Here is an 18,813-nt window from a genome sequence, read left to right as displayed (position 1 = left end):
TCTTGCAGGAGAGATGGAAGTAAAATGGGGCCTGGAGGCAAAAAGCAAAAGAAATGGGAAAGGACAAAGAATCCCCTTCAGTGTAGTGGAGAAGCAGGGCACAGACTCCACAGACACGTTATCTGATAGCAATTCCAACTCTCTCTGGAAGAACATCAAAAGAAGTAAGAGGGCAAGGCAAATGGAAAGAAGAGGAGAACAAACAGACAGGGTCAAATCGAAGGGTGTGAAACAGTTCACTGAATGAGTCAGTTTAAACAGATGGTCAGAATGACCCCAGTGGCAAATGATTTCATGCTAATAGTACCATTATCAAACTACTTTTAGAAATCATTCAGAACAAATGCAGGGGCAGTAAAAACACATTTTGCAACAGGGAAGCAGCTCACTGTGGGCAGGAAATGTATCTGTTCTGTTAATCTCTCCCAAGCATTAGTACAGTGCTCTGCACTTGGTGTGTGCTCAGTTTTATGATGAATTGATTGGAAGCCTCAAACCCGAAACAAACTGTAGTGATGTGGAGCCAGGAAGCAAGAGTGATAGAGAAGTCTGGTGCAGGTTTAGCAGGGTCTGCAGATGGGAAAAAGGGAGATGAGCAACCGGTCAAGGAAATGACATGCGGGGAAGCTTTTAATTTCTTAATGAGAGAATCCCAGGAATTGCCAACTCTGTAACATTTGAACCTTCAACTTTAATTTAGCTTTAGACCGGCAACCAACGAAGCTGTGGAAAATGAGAAAATTGTAGTATTTGTTAAGCACTTACTATGTACCAGGCACTGTAATAATAATAATAATGATGATGGCATTTGTTAAGTGCTTACTATGTGCCAAGCACTGTTCTAGGCACTGGAGGGGTGGTACAAGGAAATTAGGTTGTCCCACGTGAGCTCACAGTCTTAATCCCTGTTTTACAGATGAGGTAACCAAGACACAGAGTTAAGTGACTTGCCCAAAATCACACAGCTGATAAGTGGAGGAGGTGGGATTAAAACCCATGACCTCTGACTGTACTAAGCACTGGGATGGATACGAGCCAATCTGGTCGGACACGGTCCCTACCCTGCGTGGGGCTCACAGTCTTAATCCCCATTTTACAGATGAGAGAACTGAGGCCCAGAGAACTGAATAATAATAACAGTGTTGGTATTTGTTAAGCGCTTACTATGTGCAGAGCACTGTTCTAAGCACTGGGGTAGATACAGGGTAGTCAGGTTGTCCCACGTGAGGCTCTCAGTTAATCCCCATTTTACAGATGAGGTAACCGAGGCACAGAGAAGTTAAGTGATTTGCCCGAAGTCACACAGCTGACAAGTGGCAGAGCCGGGATTCGAACTCATGACCTCTGACTCCCAAGCCCGGGCTCTTTCCGCAGAGCCACGCTGCTACACAGCAGACAAGTGATGGAGCCAGGATTAGAACCCCGGACCTTCTGACTCCCAAGCCCTTGCTCTACCCACTTCACCAAGCTGCTTCCCGTGAAGTGTTCTGCTCTTAAAGGAGTAAGTACAGAGATCAGAGCTGCTAACAACACCTAGACACTTCTGTTTCAAACAAAGGGAAATTCAAAGCACGAGTTCGGGAGAAGCACTAATACAAGCATTATATTTACCTAGTGCCTGCAAATCACGATGAACGTTAATTAGCCACTGGGAAGGCCATTCCATCTTCTCCATCGTGTTGATGTACTGTGAAGAAAGGGAAAAGAGATGGGCTCACTTCCAGCGTAAATGAGATCAATTCCTCTATTGGGTTCAAGCCCTGTTTTTCTGCCTAAGTGGAGAAATAAACTAGAACCACATGTGCTCTAAAACGGAGCAGGATTCAACAAATTATTTTAACAAAGATATCTAGTAAACAATAATGTTCTGTTAACTTACATAGAACTGTGAAATTATACCCTAGATGGGCCACATGATATTACCACCGTCCATGATGGCATTAGATTACCCTGATTATCTTGTATCTACCCCAGGGCTTAGAACAGTGCTTGACACGTAGTGAATGCTTAACAAATACCACCATCACCATCATCCTCATCCTTTGAGCATCTTGCATCTAATGTCCTCAAAACACTAGCACAACTTGTTTCATCCTCAACCCTATAAGGCCTTATCTCAATCCTTGCTGATTCAGTATCTGATTTAGTATCCTTTTGAAGGCATGTTTGGAGGACGTTTGCTTACATCAAACAAATATTTAACTCACCCAAAGTCATCAAACTCTCCTTCCAGCTGAGTTCAAAATCTTGGTTAGCCCTCAGGGTGATTTTAATAATTTGTAACTGCCTATTCTTAGAGTAACAGTGATTATGGCACTTATCAAGTGCTTATACGAGCCAAGCGCTGTTCTAAGCACTTGGGGTAGATACAAGTTAATCAGATTGGAAACAATTCCCATCCCACATGGGGTTCACGCTTTTAATCCCCATTTTACAGATGAGGTAACTTAGGCCCAGAGAAGTTAAGCGATTCATCCAAGGTCACGCAGCAGGCTCTTGGCGGAGCCGGGATTACAACCCAGGACATCTGACTCTCAGGACTTTGCTCTACCCACTAAGCCACGCTGCTTCATCAAAGCCAGCTTTCCGATCACGAGTAGTAAGCATACCCCCTTTCTAGCAAATCCCATTACAGTATAAAGTTTTAGTTCAATAGCCACAGGTGCAAGAAACGCTGTATCTGCAGTGCTCAATCATTTTCTTTTATCATGGCCCATTTCAGCCAGCGTGGTCTCTAATGAATCCATCGGTTTTTGTGCTCATTCTGAAGTTTCAGCCAGTGTCCATCTCTCTCTCTCCCCTCTTCCCTTGGTGCACCTGACAGTGCAAGAGCCTAGGGGAGGGGTGGACGAAATTGGAAAATATAAATAACAAATCAAAAATTACAATTGATCGGATAAACAATTTCCCTTAGTCTGTTTCTTAATAAGTGATCGATTTTTCGATCAATATTCATTATTTCCCAGAACATACCAAACTGTTTATTGAACAAATGAATGGCTGGAACTACAGTGACACGAAATCAAAAAGGTGAACCAATTTCTTTAATAACATGGGTTGAACAGACCATCTCATCTTACCTGGTTGTTCCACATCGATGCACTTGTCAGCTTAGCCCTTTTGGAAAAGGCAGAAGTTCAGGAAAACAGAGGAGGTAATTCATTACGCATTCAAAGAGACTGGTTCGGGGAGCGAATGTTTCTGATTGTGAAAGCTGGATGCGGACCCGATCATTGGACACCTATCTTGGGGCCACCTTTCCATTACCCACTGCGACAACCCACCGTTCTCCAAATAATGGCGAATTGAATTGAGCACCGACCTGGGAGTCTGAAGGTCATGGGTTCTAATCCCGGCTCTGCCATTTGTCTGCTGTGTCACCTTGAGCAAGTCACCTTGCTTCTCTGGGACTCACTTACCTCATCTGTAAAATGGGGATTGAGATGTAAGAACCACGTGGGACAGGGACTGTGTCCAACCTGATTTGCTTGTATTCACCCCAGCGTTTAGGACAGTGCCTGGCACATAGTAAGCATTTAACCAGTACAGTAATAATAATAATAATAAGCACTTGCAGATGCCTTTGTGTCATTAAGTTTCAGGAACCTCTCTCTCTTAAAACAGGTATTTTTGAAGACTATGGACCATCACAAAGCAGCACGGCCTGGTGAACAAAACACGAGCCTGGGAGTCAGAAGGTCATGGGTTCTAATCCCAGCTCTGCCACTTATCTGTTGTGTGACCTTAGCCAAGTCCCTTCACTTCTCGGGCCTCAGTTCTCTCATCCGTAAAATGGGGAATAGGCCTGTGAGCCCTATGTGGGACAGGGACTGTGTCCAACCTGATTAGCTTGCATCTACCCCAGCGCTTAGAACAGTGCCTAGCTCATAGTAAGCACTTAACAAATGCCATAAGTATTTTTATTATTAGTACAGATTTTCAGAGGAAGATGGTGTTGGGCTTAAGGAAACCTTATGCAGCTCACCCTACCCACTACTATAGCCATATTTTCATTGGTTTCTGGCTCAGTGCCTGAGGAATTTTGTTCAACTAATATGATTATTCAACCTCGTAAGCTTACACACAAGCTTTGATTCTCCTCTATGTTAAAGAGAAAAGAATATTTATCTAGGATTTATCATGTGCTGAAATACTATGCTGGGGAAGGTAAAGAATAATCAGATCAGACCCAGTCCCTGTCCCTGGTCAGGGTCCTAGACTGATCAATCAATCAGTGGTACTTACTGAGTGCTTGCTGAGCCCAAGGCACTATAGTAGGTGCTTGGGAGACTACGATATAACAGTTAGTGGACGCATTCCCTGTCTACAATGAGCTTACTGTCCTAAGAGGGAGACAGACATTATTATGAACAAATAAGTAATTTATAGTATATAATTTCAAGATCTGTACACAAGTCCTGTGGGGTTGAGGATAGGATGAATCTCAAATGCCCAAAGGTCACAGACAACTCAGAAGGGAGAGGGAGTAGGGGAAAAGAGGGCTTCATCAGGGAAGGCTTCTTGGAGGAGATGAGACCTTAATGACGGTTTGTAGGTGGGGAGAGTGGTTAACTGGTGTATATGGAGGGGGAGGGACTTCCGGCCTGGGGGAGGATGAGGGAAAATATGGTCGGTGGTGAGATAGACAAAATTGGGGTTCAGTAAATAAGCTAGTGATAGAGGAGCAAAATTTGCAACGTGGGCAGTAGTAGGAGATCAGTGAGGTGAGAAAGGATGGGGGAAACTCATAGGAAGGGAAAGCAAATATATTATCCCCATTCAACAGATGAGGAAACTGATGCATGGAGACATAAGTGACTAGCCCAAGGTTACAGAATAGACCATGGTGGGACCACCTGAGGCAAGAATCACAGTCTCCTGACTCCCATTGCCATGATCTGACCACTAGGCCATCTTGCTCTGAGGCATACATGGGCCAAAGGGACTGTGAGACTCATGTAGGCTAGAGATTGAGTCTAGTCTGATTTTCCTGTATCTAGCACAGTGCTTGGCATATTTAAGTGCTTAACAAATACCATCACAAACCAGAAACCATGATTAAATTCTACACAGACAACTCTGTGCCTCACAATAGTCCCGTAAATCTGAATGAATACCCTTTTAACAATATAAAAGAATTCAGCTCTATCAAAAGTAAACTTCTTAGCACGTAATAGTGCTTTGCACACCATAAGCACTCAAATACTACCGACTGATGGATTGATTGATTCTATGGGTGCGATGTGGCTTTCCCACCATTAACACAAGTAGATTGAATTTTCTTGCCCTGCAGACACGAAGTGTAAGAAAGACACTTCTGCCCTAATTCTCCTTTTGCTAAAGGTTTAAGTAGCTGAAACAGCAGGGCTTCATTTCCTTCTACCTCTCCACATCTCCCTGCCCGACCAACTAGGTTCTTTCAATCATCTAACCCGCGGCCAACTTAAAATGCAATTCAGCAAGTGTGAGACAGGTGAATCAGAAAGGAGGCAAGTAGGCCAGTAATTCTATTCTAAACTGTATTATTACATCCAAGATGTGAGTTAGAGGTGGCTCATTCTTGGTACTAATGTTTACCAGGGGATTTACCCTTTAACTCTTTTCATCGTTGAGCACGATCACACAACGACAGCATCCCCACTTGTGTTAGTTGCTCGTCTACCATAGAGGAGGATGGGAGTAGGACGGTTTACAGAAGTCTCCCATCAGTTTCCATGATATGTTGTTGGATAAGCAATGTGTCTTAGTGGAAAGATTCAGGAGATGTGATTTCTAATCCCAGCTCTCCCATACGCCTGCCTAGGTGAACTTGGACATGTCACTTAACTTCTCTGTGCCTCAATTTCCTTATCTGTAAAATTAGGATGCGATACTTGCTCCCTCCTGCTCACACTGTGAGCCCCGCAAGTGAATTGTATCTACCCCACAGCTCTTAGCACAGTGCTTGGTACATTGCAAGGGTTTAACAAATGCCATTAGCCTTATCATCATTATGCTACTGGGTCTGCCCACTTATTTTTCTTCTGCGGATACCAATGCAACCGAAAAGCCAGAGGACACAGGCCTCTAAAGCTCTGAAGCTCTAAAATAAGATTTACATCAGAAAAATGAGATATGGAAAACTGTTAACAGCAGAGTCTCCAAGCATGGTGAATGTATTTCTCTAATAAGTTTTCATTCATCAGTATCAGATTCAGCCCATACCTAGTATACACTTTATCTTGAATATGCTACATCGGGTTTTTCATCTCACAAGGTGTGACATAAACTGATGTGACTCTTGAGATCTGTAGAAAATAGATGTTTCTTTACCTTGGCACTGGAGGATTTTTTTAAGGTATTTGTTAAGCGCTTACTACGTGCCAGACGCTGTTCTAAGTGTGAGCCCGTTGTTGGGCAGGGATTGTCTCTATCTGTTGCTGAATTGTACATTCCAAGCACTTAGTACAGTGCTCTGCACATAGTAAGTGCTCAATAAATATGATTGAATAAATGAATGAATGCTGGGGTAGATACAAGCTGATCAGGTTGGACTCAGTCCACGTCCCACATAGGGCTCACAGTCTTATTCTCCATTTTACAGCTTAGGTAAATGAGGCACAGAGAAGCGAAGTACCTTGCCTACAATCACGTAACGGACAATTGGCAGGGCTGGGATCAGAACCCAGGACCTTCTGACTCCCAGGCCCATACTCTGTCCACCAGGCCACACTGATTCAGCCTGTGTTCTTCCTAGGCAGTGCAGAAAAGCAGGACAGGTGCAGAAGTGGAAGCAATCACACACATAATCTCAAATTAAAGGAAAATGTCCCACTCAGGATCACAAACCATTAAATCATAATATGTGGTAATCAAAAATATCAATTTTTCACTTGTTAGTGAGGAGAAAACGGAACCACTAAAATCAGCATCCCGTTCAAAGGACTGCGAGTGAGAGTGTGAAGAAGTGAGTATGGAAAAGCGAGACAAGGAGAAGAAGAAAGGATTCAGTACTTGGGATTTCTATTTTGGCACTACCCGGCTCCGGTCAGTCAATTGACAGTGTTTATCACATCGTGGGCGGAACACCGTCTTAACCCTGGGCAGAATTACAATAGAAGATCAAAGCCCGGCTGTTGTCCTTGCGGAGCTTATAATCAAATGACAAGCAGTATTCGGATGACCTAACAAGGCTCCATGAGTAAATCATTTTCAGCCTCACCCTTCGGGATGAAGCTAGGGACACAGCAATCCTCCGTGACTTTGGTAAGGAGAACGAAGTCTCGCTCTCCAACACTGACGTTGAGATTGGCTTTCCGTGAGTCCTCGGTGTAAAGCATGTAATGAACTAGTCACTTCAACTTTCTTGTAGTGTAATTTCCAGAATCCACTCCAATGTAACCCAAAAGCCAGCAAACAATCACATTTATTGAGTGTACATTTATTTACTGTACTTGGAAGGGTACAATATAACAGAGTTGGTAGGCTCATTCCCTGCCCTTAAGGACCTTACAATCTAGAGGAATGTAAGCAAGTGTGGTCTAGTAGATACAGCATGGGCCTGGGAGATGAAAGGACCTGTGTTCTAATAATAATAATGTTGGTATTTGTTAAGCACTTACTATTTGCCAAGGACTGTTCTAAGCACTGGGGTAGATACAAGATAATCAGGTTGTCCCATGTGGGGCTCACAGTCTTCATCCCCATTTTATTCATTCATTCATTCATTCATTCAATAGTATTTATTGAGCGCTTACTATGTGCAGAGCACTGTACTAAGCACTTGGGATGAACAAGTCGGCAACAGATAGAGACGGTCCCTGCCGTTTGACGGGCTTACAGTCTAATCGGGGGAGACGGACAGACAAGAACAATGGCACTAAACAGCGTCAAGGGGAAGAACATCTTGTAAAAACAATGGCAACTAAATAGAATCGAGGCGATGTACAATTCATTAACAAAATAAATAGGGTAACGAAAATATATACAGTTGAGCGGACGAGTACAGTGCTGTGGGGATGGGAAGGGAGAGGTGGAGGAGCAGAGGGAAAAGCAGAGGGACAGATGAGGTAACTGAGGCACAGAGAAGTGAAGTGACTTGCCCAAGGTCACACAGCGGACAGGTGGCAGAGCTGGGATTAGAACCCATGACCTCTGACTCCTAAGCCCGTGCTCTTTCCACTAAGCCACACTGCTTCTCTACTTCTCTAATACCAGCTCCACTACTTGTCTTCTGTGTAACCCTGGGCAAGTCACTTCACTACTCTGTGCCTCCATGCCCTCATCTGTAACACGGAGATTAAGACTCTGAGCCCCATGTGGGACATGGACTGTATCCAACTTGATTAGCTTGTATATATCCTGGCTCTTAGTGCCTGGCACAGACTAAGGACTTTACAAACGCCATTGAAAAAAACCCAATGATAGTGGTATTTGTTAAACACTTACTAATGTTCCGAGCACTCTGCTAACCGCTAAAGTAGTTATAAATGCCAGCAAATTAGACGAAGCCTCTGTTCAACCTGTGGCTAAAAGTCTAAGAGGGAGGGAGAACAAATTTTGAATCCCCATTATACAGGTGAGGAAACTGAGACACGGAAAAGTTAATCAGTGTGTTCAAGGTCTCACAAGAGGCAAGTGGTGATATCTGGGTTAGGACCCAGTCACTCCCAGTCCCATATTTCTCCCTCACCTATGCAATATAGCTTGAACCTGAGCCAATTATTTCATCCAATCGCATTTATTGGGCGCTTACTGTGTGCAGAACACTGTACTAAGCGCTTGGGAGAGTACAAGATAACAATTATCACAATATAATATTCTCTTTAAACCTTCCACCCTTACCCTTGGACAAATGGCCCCAAACCTGATGTTTTTTCTTAGTGATGGTCATGTTGCAGCTCCAGTTGGAGGCTCTTCCAGCCAATGATTCAGAACCCTAATTTCCTGTTTGGGGCCTAGGCCAAGGATGCAACTCAGACTCAAGACCCAGAAGTTCACGGGGAGTGCATGCCTCATTTTGGGACCGGCCTGATGCACAGAGTCACAGGGGGAAGAGCTTCCATCTGGCCCTAATAGATTACCAGTCCCTAACTCAGTCTGGTAGGAAAATAATCCGCCCATTATAAAAACCGTGATAAGCATCGTTCCGGTAAGAAGGGAAGAGGCTTATCTTGGCTTTGCCTGAATGGTAGCATGATAAAAATATAACAATGGAGTGAAAGATATTGTAGTTTATACATAAGATGTGATTGTAATACAAATCTAAATCCCATAAGTGCACCCAAAACTTCAATATGGTGTCCTCTGCCCTGCCCGCAAATTCAAATTCAGGCAGTGTATTTCCTTGCCGCCTACACCGTTCTTGGAATGACCGGGAGCCCTTGGATATCTGCCATGGAAAGTCCAGGATGATGACTTTAACACGCAGTATCTGTTGACATTTCCAAACACCAGGTAATGCAAGAGGAGAGAAATGAGCCAGACCGGAGCAGCAGAATACAAGTGAATGAATTGGACTCTGCTCCGGGTTATGATGTGGCAAAACAACCGATTTAGGAAACCTTCTTTCATATGCACAGGGTGTGGAATTTATTCCCGAAAAGTATCCTGGCAGAGAGCTTGGCAGTTAGTAGCACATTTCTGAGAAATTTCAGGTATGTGTGCAGGGGTCCCTGAACTGAGCCTTGAGGGCCCCCCCAATATTCGTAAGTGCTTCATAAGGTGCTCTGCATTCATTCATTCATTCATTCAATTGTATTTATTGAGCACTTACTATGTGCAGAGCACTGTACTAGGAGCTTGGAAAGTACAATTCAGCAATAAAGAGAGACAATCCCTGTCCACACCAGGCTAAGGTGCTCAATAAATGCAATCGATTAACTGAATTTCCCTTAGCACCTAAGTATAGTTGTCCTTTATGTGTATTAATGATGTTACTATAGGGTTGTCAGACTAAAGGTCTCAAAATAGTATTGCTGCATTCCTCTGTAGAACTAGTTAAAAATCACTGCATTCACCAAAAGTGCCTCACAATATTCAGTCTCCTTATGGATTCTCCACCTATTGAAAAGTTTTCCACAGACTAATGCGGCCTTGACATTCAAGGGATTCATTCAGGCCCAAAACAGCCATAACAGCAGACTTTCTGGCCGCTGTCCGTTGACTGAGGAATACTCCGCATGAGGCCAATGAGGCAATCTCGGCTGGATCATCAAGCTTCTGGCACGTTGTTGCCGTTGCTGCTCGGGGAGCTCCTAAGGTGATTGATCCGGTGGAGGTTTAAAGCCGTTAGCTAGTGACATAGAGACTGTCCGCTGCTCCATCACCTGTCCCTGCCAATGAGCCTAGGGGGGCCTTTCTATTTTAGTTGACTTTGGTCTCTCTCCCAGTTATAAGACTTCTACCCACATCTCCTTGAGAAGTTTTCATTTCCTACATTCGCAGTTGACTTGAAGAGCCATAGGAAGTCTTAAATTCAAATCTGAGGAAGGTAGAATCCATAAAATCAATCAAACCTATTTAACGAGGGCTTACCTTGAGCAGAGCATGGTGCTGGTGCTTGGGATACTACAACAGAGTCAGTGGACATGTCCCCTGCCCAAAGTCAGCTCAAAGTCTAGAGGGGAAGGCCTTCTTTTCCTATTCTACATCACCCTAACTTTGCTCCCTTTATTCGTGCCTCTTCCCAGGTCCACAGCACTTGTGTACATATCTGTAATGGACTTATATGAATGTCGGTCTCCCCCCTTAAACTTTAAGCTCATTATGGGCGGAAAATGTGCCTTTTTATTGCTGCACTCTGCCGAACACTTAGTACAGTGCTCTTTAAATACGACTGACTGACTGAAGTTACTGACATGTTCATAAGCGCTATAGTGCTGAAAGAGGAGTGAATAAAGGATGCAAATCCTAATGCAAGAGTGATGCAGAAGGGAATGGGGGAAGAGGAAAATAAGAGTTTAAAACTTACTCCTTACCTATAGCCCTTTATGGAACTACCTCAGATAGGATTGCTAGCACCTTCAGATTCTTGAGATAACACACTCCAGTTAAGGAGTTCAGGGGACCTCTTCCTTCTAATAAATGGAAGACTTAAAAATGAATGGATATTTTGCCGGCTTCCCACTTTGACCACCACTGCCATGTGCAATGGTACCAAATTCAGAGCTTCATTCTGGAGCTAATTAGCCAGCAAATTTTATGACTAATAGAATCATTAATCTACCATTATGATTCTGCTGAGTAAATGATTGGCTGTTCCTTGACAGTTCCTTGAAGTGAGGATCTAACTCTTACTTCTACGTTCCCAATCAGTCACTCAATCAGTGGCATTTATTAAGCTCCTCCTATGTTCCAAGAGCTCAGGAAAGACAGCGGTATAAGCAGACGCAATCCAGGCTCTTGGAGAGCTTACGGATGCCGTTGATGATGAATGGACTTGGATGAAGCAGGATGAAGTTTCACTGGACTCACCCAATCTTCAGGAGAAACAAAATAATTTACAATAAGTTTTCATCAGAAATCATTTTAGCTTCACCTCAAATTTCAAGAAACTTAAGGATCAACTTGGACACGAAAGAGATGCTGGCTTTGGCAGCTGCCTGGAGTTAAGGGACTATCAAGTACAATTGTAGTGATGAGGGTTAAGATGGGCTCAGAAAACTTAAAACATTGTGCTTTATGCAAGCTTTCTAAGTATTCCTGAACTGCATTTACTTTATAAAAGAGTGTTTATAATATCATCAATATTATACAGACGGTAGCTGATTCGATCTCACCGATACGGTAATAAAATCGTTGGTCACTCGGACACATAGAGCCTGGTAGCCATACGTTGAATCGACCGCTGTTAATTCAGAGAGGGACTCACAGAAATTAGTGCTTAGCACTAAGCACTTGGGAGAGTCCAATACAATGGGACACAATCCCTGCCCACAACGAGCTTAATACGTTAAATAATTTCAGAAAGTCTTTAGGTAAACAAACTTCCCACTGAGAGGTAACACATATCAAACAGTTGCTAAACTTTGGTAAATACACTTTCGATAATTAATTCTAAAGGAATTTAAATTCCAGTAATATTCAGGGTATTGGCATAATGTCGTACTCCACGAGCTATTGCCTAGGGATTTTTCGGATTAACACACTGGGTTTCCACGAGTCCCTATCTGAATTAACAGCGGTCGATTCAACACATGGCTACCAGGCTCTATGTGTCCGAGTGACCAACGATTTTATTACCGTATCGGTGAGATCGAATCAGCGAAATGCATCAGCAGAGGAAATGCTTAGTAAGAAACGAGACAGACGGTAGCTTACAAGTCAACCCGGCTTTTCCGAAACGATAACTACGGAAAAGAAAAATTACTTTTTCTGTTGAGATGCGTAAATATTATGTAGATATTCTGACTCAACCACTATGACGGATTGCGCTCAATTTTTAACATATTTCCGTAATGCTTTAATTTAATAGAACGGTAGATACGCCAGACGTCGAAGGAGCAAGGCGAGAATACATTTCCTTGTATGAGGAGTCCGCTCGTGTTCTGAAATTAAAGGGATCCTCGAAGCTTTACATTTACCATAAAGGAGCAGCCTCCCTTTAATAAAAAATCAGGGCTATTAAAAAAAAATCATTGATTCACTGGGGGAAATCATATTTTCGTGGTTGCCTTTGACCCTCACGACTTGATTAGATTGTTTTCCCGTTTGGGGCTGAGCGATCAGAGACAAATGGCTTTCAGTGGGCATTAAAGTCATCATCCCCATCTGTGAGAAGGACAACTTGACAGGCGAGATCTTCCCTCGAAATAGAAGTTGAGGCTAGGCACAACCCCAAGGTCTGGCCAGCAGATGGCACTGCGGAGCAGCCCTCAAACCCAACTTTGACCAAAACCATAATTTCATTCACTTCATTCAATAGTATTTATTGATACTACAGCATTCAAATAGTATTCGATAGTATTTATTGAGCGCTTACTATGTGCAGAGCACTGTACTAAGCGCTTGGAATGTACAGATCGGTAACAGATAGAGACGGTCCCTGCCCTTAGACGGGTTGACAGTCTAACTGGGGGAGACGGACAGACAAGAACAGTAGCAATAAATAGAATCAAGGGGTTGAACATCTCATTAAAACAACAGCAAATAAATAGAATTAAGGCGATGTACATTTCATTAACAAAATAAATAGGGTAATGAAAATATATACAGTCGAGCGGATGAGTACAGTGCTGAGGGGATGGGAAGGGAGAGGGGGAGGAGCAGAGGGAAATGGGGGGAAAAGAGGGTTTAGCTGCAGAGAGGTGAAGGGGGGTGGTAGAAGGAGTAGAGTAGATAATCCTTGTCTCAAGGATGCCCTGGCCTTCCTATTCATTTCATTTTAATTATTTCATTTTAATTCATGTATTTGAGCTCTTACGTTCTTAAACAGGCTCCCCGGCTGAGGGCCATGAACTTTCGTTTATGACATTAAAATAGTGTGACCGTCCACTCCCCAGACCATCCCCTCCCCAGACCGTCTCCTATCATTCAACGAGGCATAATAATAAAAATAATGTTGGTATTTCTTAAGTGCTTACTATGTGCCGAGTACTGTCCTAAGAGTTGGGGTAGATACAGGATAATCAGGTTGCCCCACGTGATGCTCACAGTCTTAATCAGAGAAGCAGTGTGGCTCAGTGGAAAGAGCCCCGGCTCCGGAGTCGGAGGTCAGGGGTTCGAATCCCGGCTTTGCCACTTGTCAGCTGTGTGACTGTGGGCAAGTCATTTCACTTCTCTGTGCCTCAGTTACCTCATCTGGAAAATGGGGATTAACTGTGAGCCTCACATGGGACAACCTGATTACCCTGTATCTATCACAGTGCTTAGAACAGTGCTCTACACATAGTAAGCGCTTAACAAATACCAACATTATTATTAATCCCCATTTTGCAGATGAGGTAACTGAGGCACCGAGAAATTAAGTGACTTGCCCAAAGTCACACAGCTGACAGGTGGCGGAGCAGGGATTAGAACCATGACCTCTGACTCTTAAATCCATGCTCTTTCCACTGAGCCAGCTGCTTCTCTATGGGAAACCAGGTAAACACGTATAGTCCTTTCACTCTCCCAGTATTATTCGTCCTCGCCTTCCAGCTGCAAAACCACGCGCCCTGACCACGGCTTCGGTGGCGATAAAAATCAAACGTTTTCTGGAACCATTTCTGTCTAAAATGTTAATGCAGTTTACTCTTTTTAATGTGATCGATAGATGGGGGGGAAGCGCCCATAAATTACTAAAAGAGCCAACCATTCTATCAGCACCCGGTGGATTTCGGCATACTGGTTGGTCTGGGTTTTACTGGGAGAACCAAAACAATAATTCACTAAGAGCTTTGTTTTTGGTCTTCCGAGTTTGTCGCTTTCAAAACCCGTCTTCGTCTCTCTCGGCACAAGAGGAATATGCCTATCGTGAGTCATTTAGGAAATGTAATTCTAATGTAGCATAGCTATAGGTTTCAATTAACGTTCTACCTCTCTGACAGTCTTTAGATTCTGTGTTTTATGAAATCATTAACTATTGTCATGTTTCTATTATGATACTATTAGGAAATAAAGAGACTTATGTAAATGGAGATGTAAAAGAAATGTCTGACAGTTACTAGGAATGACATCTGTGCACCATCATACATGCTTATACTAATTTTCTAAAGATCGTTCCATTCATTATAGAGCATTGTTTCTTACAGTGCCACAACCCTTATTTCCATGCAGTTAGGGAATGAGGCAGAGAGTTGGTAAATGAGACCTAATCAATACCACTTTTCATTTTCCTTCTAATGTGCTGCTTTTTCCCTTTCTTTTCCTCATGCGCAAATCCAAAAAAGATCCTGACGTTACAGTCGTAAAATGTAATTCTTCTGCAGAAACACAGACAATAATGCTTTCTGTATTCAGGCGTATTGCATATTCTAATGGCATTTGGCTAAATTGAGTATGGATTTAACATCAAAGGCTTCATGAATTTTTCAAATGAGATATTAAAGTCAATATTTCAAGTGAAAGATATTTCAATTTAGTTGCATACACAACAATAAAAAAAAAAAACTTCGACAAGGTAGAGATACCAGTGGCTGCGGCAGTATTAGTTCATTCAGGAAATTATTAGTTTATAAGAAAATCAAACACAAGGTTGTGATATGGCGGTGACTCTGAATAAATTAGACTAAGCGACATGCACTAGTCTACTTTATCTCTTGCAGTCTGAAGCAGGGCACTTGCACTGGCATGTTCAGGGGCCCCTAGCTGGATTTTTCTAACTCTACTCATTAGCGTGAAGATTTGCATTCACACTTCAGAAATCCACTTATTTGCATTTGTAAAAGTGATGGGCCAAGGAAGCGGCATGGCGGAGTAGATGGGGCACGGGCTTGGGAGTCAGAAGGACATGGGTTCCAATCCCGGCCCCTCCACGCGTCCTCTGTGTGACGTCGGGCAATCATTTCACTTCTCTGTGTCTCAGAGACCTCATCTGCAAAATGAGGATCGAGACTGAGAGCCTCATATAGGACCGTTGACTGTGTCCAACTGGGTTTGCTTGTATCCACCCCACAGCCCCACAGCTTACTACAGTGCCTGGCACATAGTAAGCGCTTAACAAATACCATTATTATCATTATTATCATTATTACTATTACATGAAAAACAACTGTTTTCACTCTAAGAAGTGAATTTTACTTCCAAATGGGCTCTTCCAGGCAGGTTATTGGATACTCAGCTCAGTGTGTCTGGAAGAATTTCTGGGTGTCTGAAAGCACGACCTACAGCAATTTTCTGATATAATATTAGTTAGCAATTGATGCTTACCATTGGCCAGAAGGACCATTTACTCATTCAGCCACAATGGGGGTTGGTAGAAGCAGGAATAAGATCCTCGTTCTAAAGATGGAGAAAGAGAAACAAAGAAAATTGGCTCTCCAAGGTTAAACAACAATCCATTGGCAGACTTGAAACAAGAATGAATCCTACCTCAATCAATCAATAGTATTTATTTATCTAAATTGCTTTTTCATTCACCTCACACATCCAATCCGTCACCAACACCTGCCAGTCTCACCTTCACAATATCTCCAAGATCCGCCCTTTCCTATCCATCCAAATTGCTACCGTGCTGGTACAGGCTCTCATAATATCCCGATTGGATTATTGTGTCAGCCTTCTCTCTGATCTCCCTTCCTCCTGTCTTTCACCACTGCAGTCTTCATTCCACTGCCCAGATCATCTTCCTACAGAAAGGCTCTGGACATGACACTCCCCTCCTGAAAAACCTCCAGTGGTTGCCTATCAACCTTCACATGAACAAAAACTCCTCACTCTTGGCTTCAAAGCTCTCCATCACCTTGGCCCCTCCTACCTCAACTCCCTTCTCTCTTTCTACTGCCCACCCCGTACATTCTGCTCCTCTGCCACTCACCTCCTCAAGGTCCCCCGTTTGCGACTGTCCCACTGTCGTCCCCTGGCCCACATCCTACCGCTGTTTTGAAATGCGCTCCCTCCTCATATCCACCAAACTCTCTTCCCTTCTTCAAAGCCCTACTGAGAGCTCACCTCCTCCAGAGGCCTTCCCAGTCTGAGACCCTCTTTCCCTCTGCTCTTCCTCCCCTCCCCATTCCCCCTTTCCCGCCCTCTGCTCTTCCCCCTTCCCCTCCTCTCAGCACTGTGTATATTTATATATATTATTACCCTATTTATTTTGTTAATGATGTGTATATCTCTATGATTCTATTTATCTTGATAGTGTTGTTTTGTTTTGTTCTGATTTGCTTTGCTGTCTGTCTCCCCCATTTAAACTTTGAGCCCGTTATTGGGCAGGGATTGTCTCTATCTGTTGCCAAATTATACATTCCAAGTGCTTAGTACAGTGTTCTGCACATAGTAAGCGCTCAGTAAATACTATTGAATGAATGAATCTATTTATTTGAAATGGTATTTGTTGAGTACTTACTACCTGCCAAGCACTGTACTGAGCTCTGGGGTAGATACCAGCTAATTGGGCTGGACACGGTCCGTGTTCCACATAGATTCACAGTCTTAATCCCCACTTTACAGATGAGGTGACTGGGGCCCAGAGAAGAGAAATGACCAGCCCAAAGTCATACAGCAGACAAGTGGCGGGCCAGGGATTGAACCCCGGACTTTCTGACTCCCAGCTCTGTGCTCTATCCACTAGGCCACGCTTGTTCTCTATTGAGTGCTGACTGTGTGCAGGACACAGTACTAACCACTTTGGAGAGTACCCTTAAAATCCATTAAGGGGCACTGCTTTTTCTATTGCTATGCACAATGTGAACTGGAAAAATTAGGTGATCATTTAGTTTGGACTTGGAAAAGCAGTTTTTTTTCTGGAAAAATAAGGGGTTTTTAACCTACTTGGATTTTTATTTCAATCCCTTCTCCTTTTTTAAACAAGGTACTTGTTTAAGTTATTGTTATTATATGTCAGGCTGGGGAAGATAGAAGATAATCAGGTTGAAGACAGTCTCTGTCCCACATGGGGCTAAAATTCTAAGTAGGAGGGAGTAGAATTTAATCCCCATTTTACAGACGAGATAACTGCCGCACAGAGAAGATGGATGACTTGTCCAAGGTCACCCAGCAGACAAGGGGCAGAGGCAGGTTTAGAATCCAGGTCCTCTGGCTCCCAGGCCAGTACTCTTTTAATTAGACTTCATGCTGCTTCTCTTCCCTTTAAACATGACAACTTGGACATGTACTGTCTGTGTTTTGCACATAGTAAGTGCTTAACAAATGCCATAATTATTATTACCATCCAAGAACATCCATGTCCTCTGACACTATGAAATGATTAATCAACAATCAGACAAAACGTTCCCACTGATGGTTTAAGAAGTTGATCAATAAATGACATTTAATGAGCACCTCCTCTACGGAGAGCAATGTACTAACTGCTTGGAAGAGCACAGTGGAATTAATATACAATATGCCTGACTCCTAGGAGCTTTAAAACAGATGTTGAAATAAATTACAGGTGGGAAAAATAGAACATAAATACATCTACACAGATATGCTATGGTTTGTGTGGCTGTGTGCCTGTGTATGTATGCGAACCTGCATGCGTCCAACTGCTTACATGGACCTTAAGTGACAGCTGGAGGGAAGAAAGGTGGGAGGGATTAGAGATTAATTGGAGAAGCCTTCCTGGAGGAGATGTGACTTCAGAAGGGCTTTGAAAATGGGGTGAGCAGTGATCGGCCAGATGTGAAAGGGGAGGGAGTTGTAGGCAGGAGGGAGGATGTGAGCAAGGGGCCAACCGTGAAAAGGCTGGGAACAAGGTACCGCGAGTGAGAGTAGGGAAGTCTGAGTTAGGAAGTTGTATGAAAAGAGAGACGATAAGGAAGAGTGTTGATTGAATGCTTTTGAAGCCAAAGGTCAGGGGTTCCTCCTTTGACAGAAACAGGAAAGGAGATTTTCGAGGAGTGGGGATATGTGGGCAAAGTGGTATTTGAGAAAAATGATCAGGCAGCAAAGAGAAGTAGGAACTGTAGAGGGAAGGAGACTGGAGACTATGAGATCATCCATTCAATCATATTTATTGAGCACTTACGGTGTGCAAAACACTGTACTAAGCGCTTGGGAGAGTACAATATAACATTAAACAGACACATTACCTACCCACAGTGAGATCAGTGAAGAGGCGGATCCAGTTGACAAGACTGGTTATGACTGGTTATGACATTACGGAGAAAAAACGTACACATTTGGAGATAGATTGAATAAAGGGGTTGGAAGAGAAGGAGTGGATGATAATGCTAGATTATGGACCTCAGCGAT

This window comes from Ornithorhynchus anatinus, chromosome 4, assembly GCF_004115215.2.
Source record: "Ornithorhynchus anatinus isolate Pmale09 chromosome 4, mOrnAna1.pri.v4, whole genome shotgun sequence".
Classification (NCBI taxonomy): domain Eukaryota; kingdom Metazoa; phylum Chordata; class Mammalia; order Monotremata; family Ornithorhynchidae; genus Ornithorhynchus; species Ornithorhynchus anatinus.
This window is presented reverse-complemented; position numbering follows the sequence as displayed.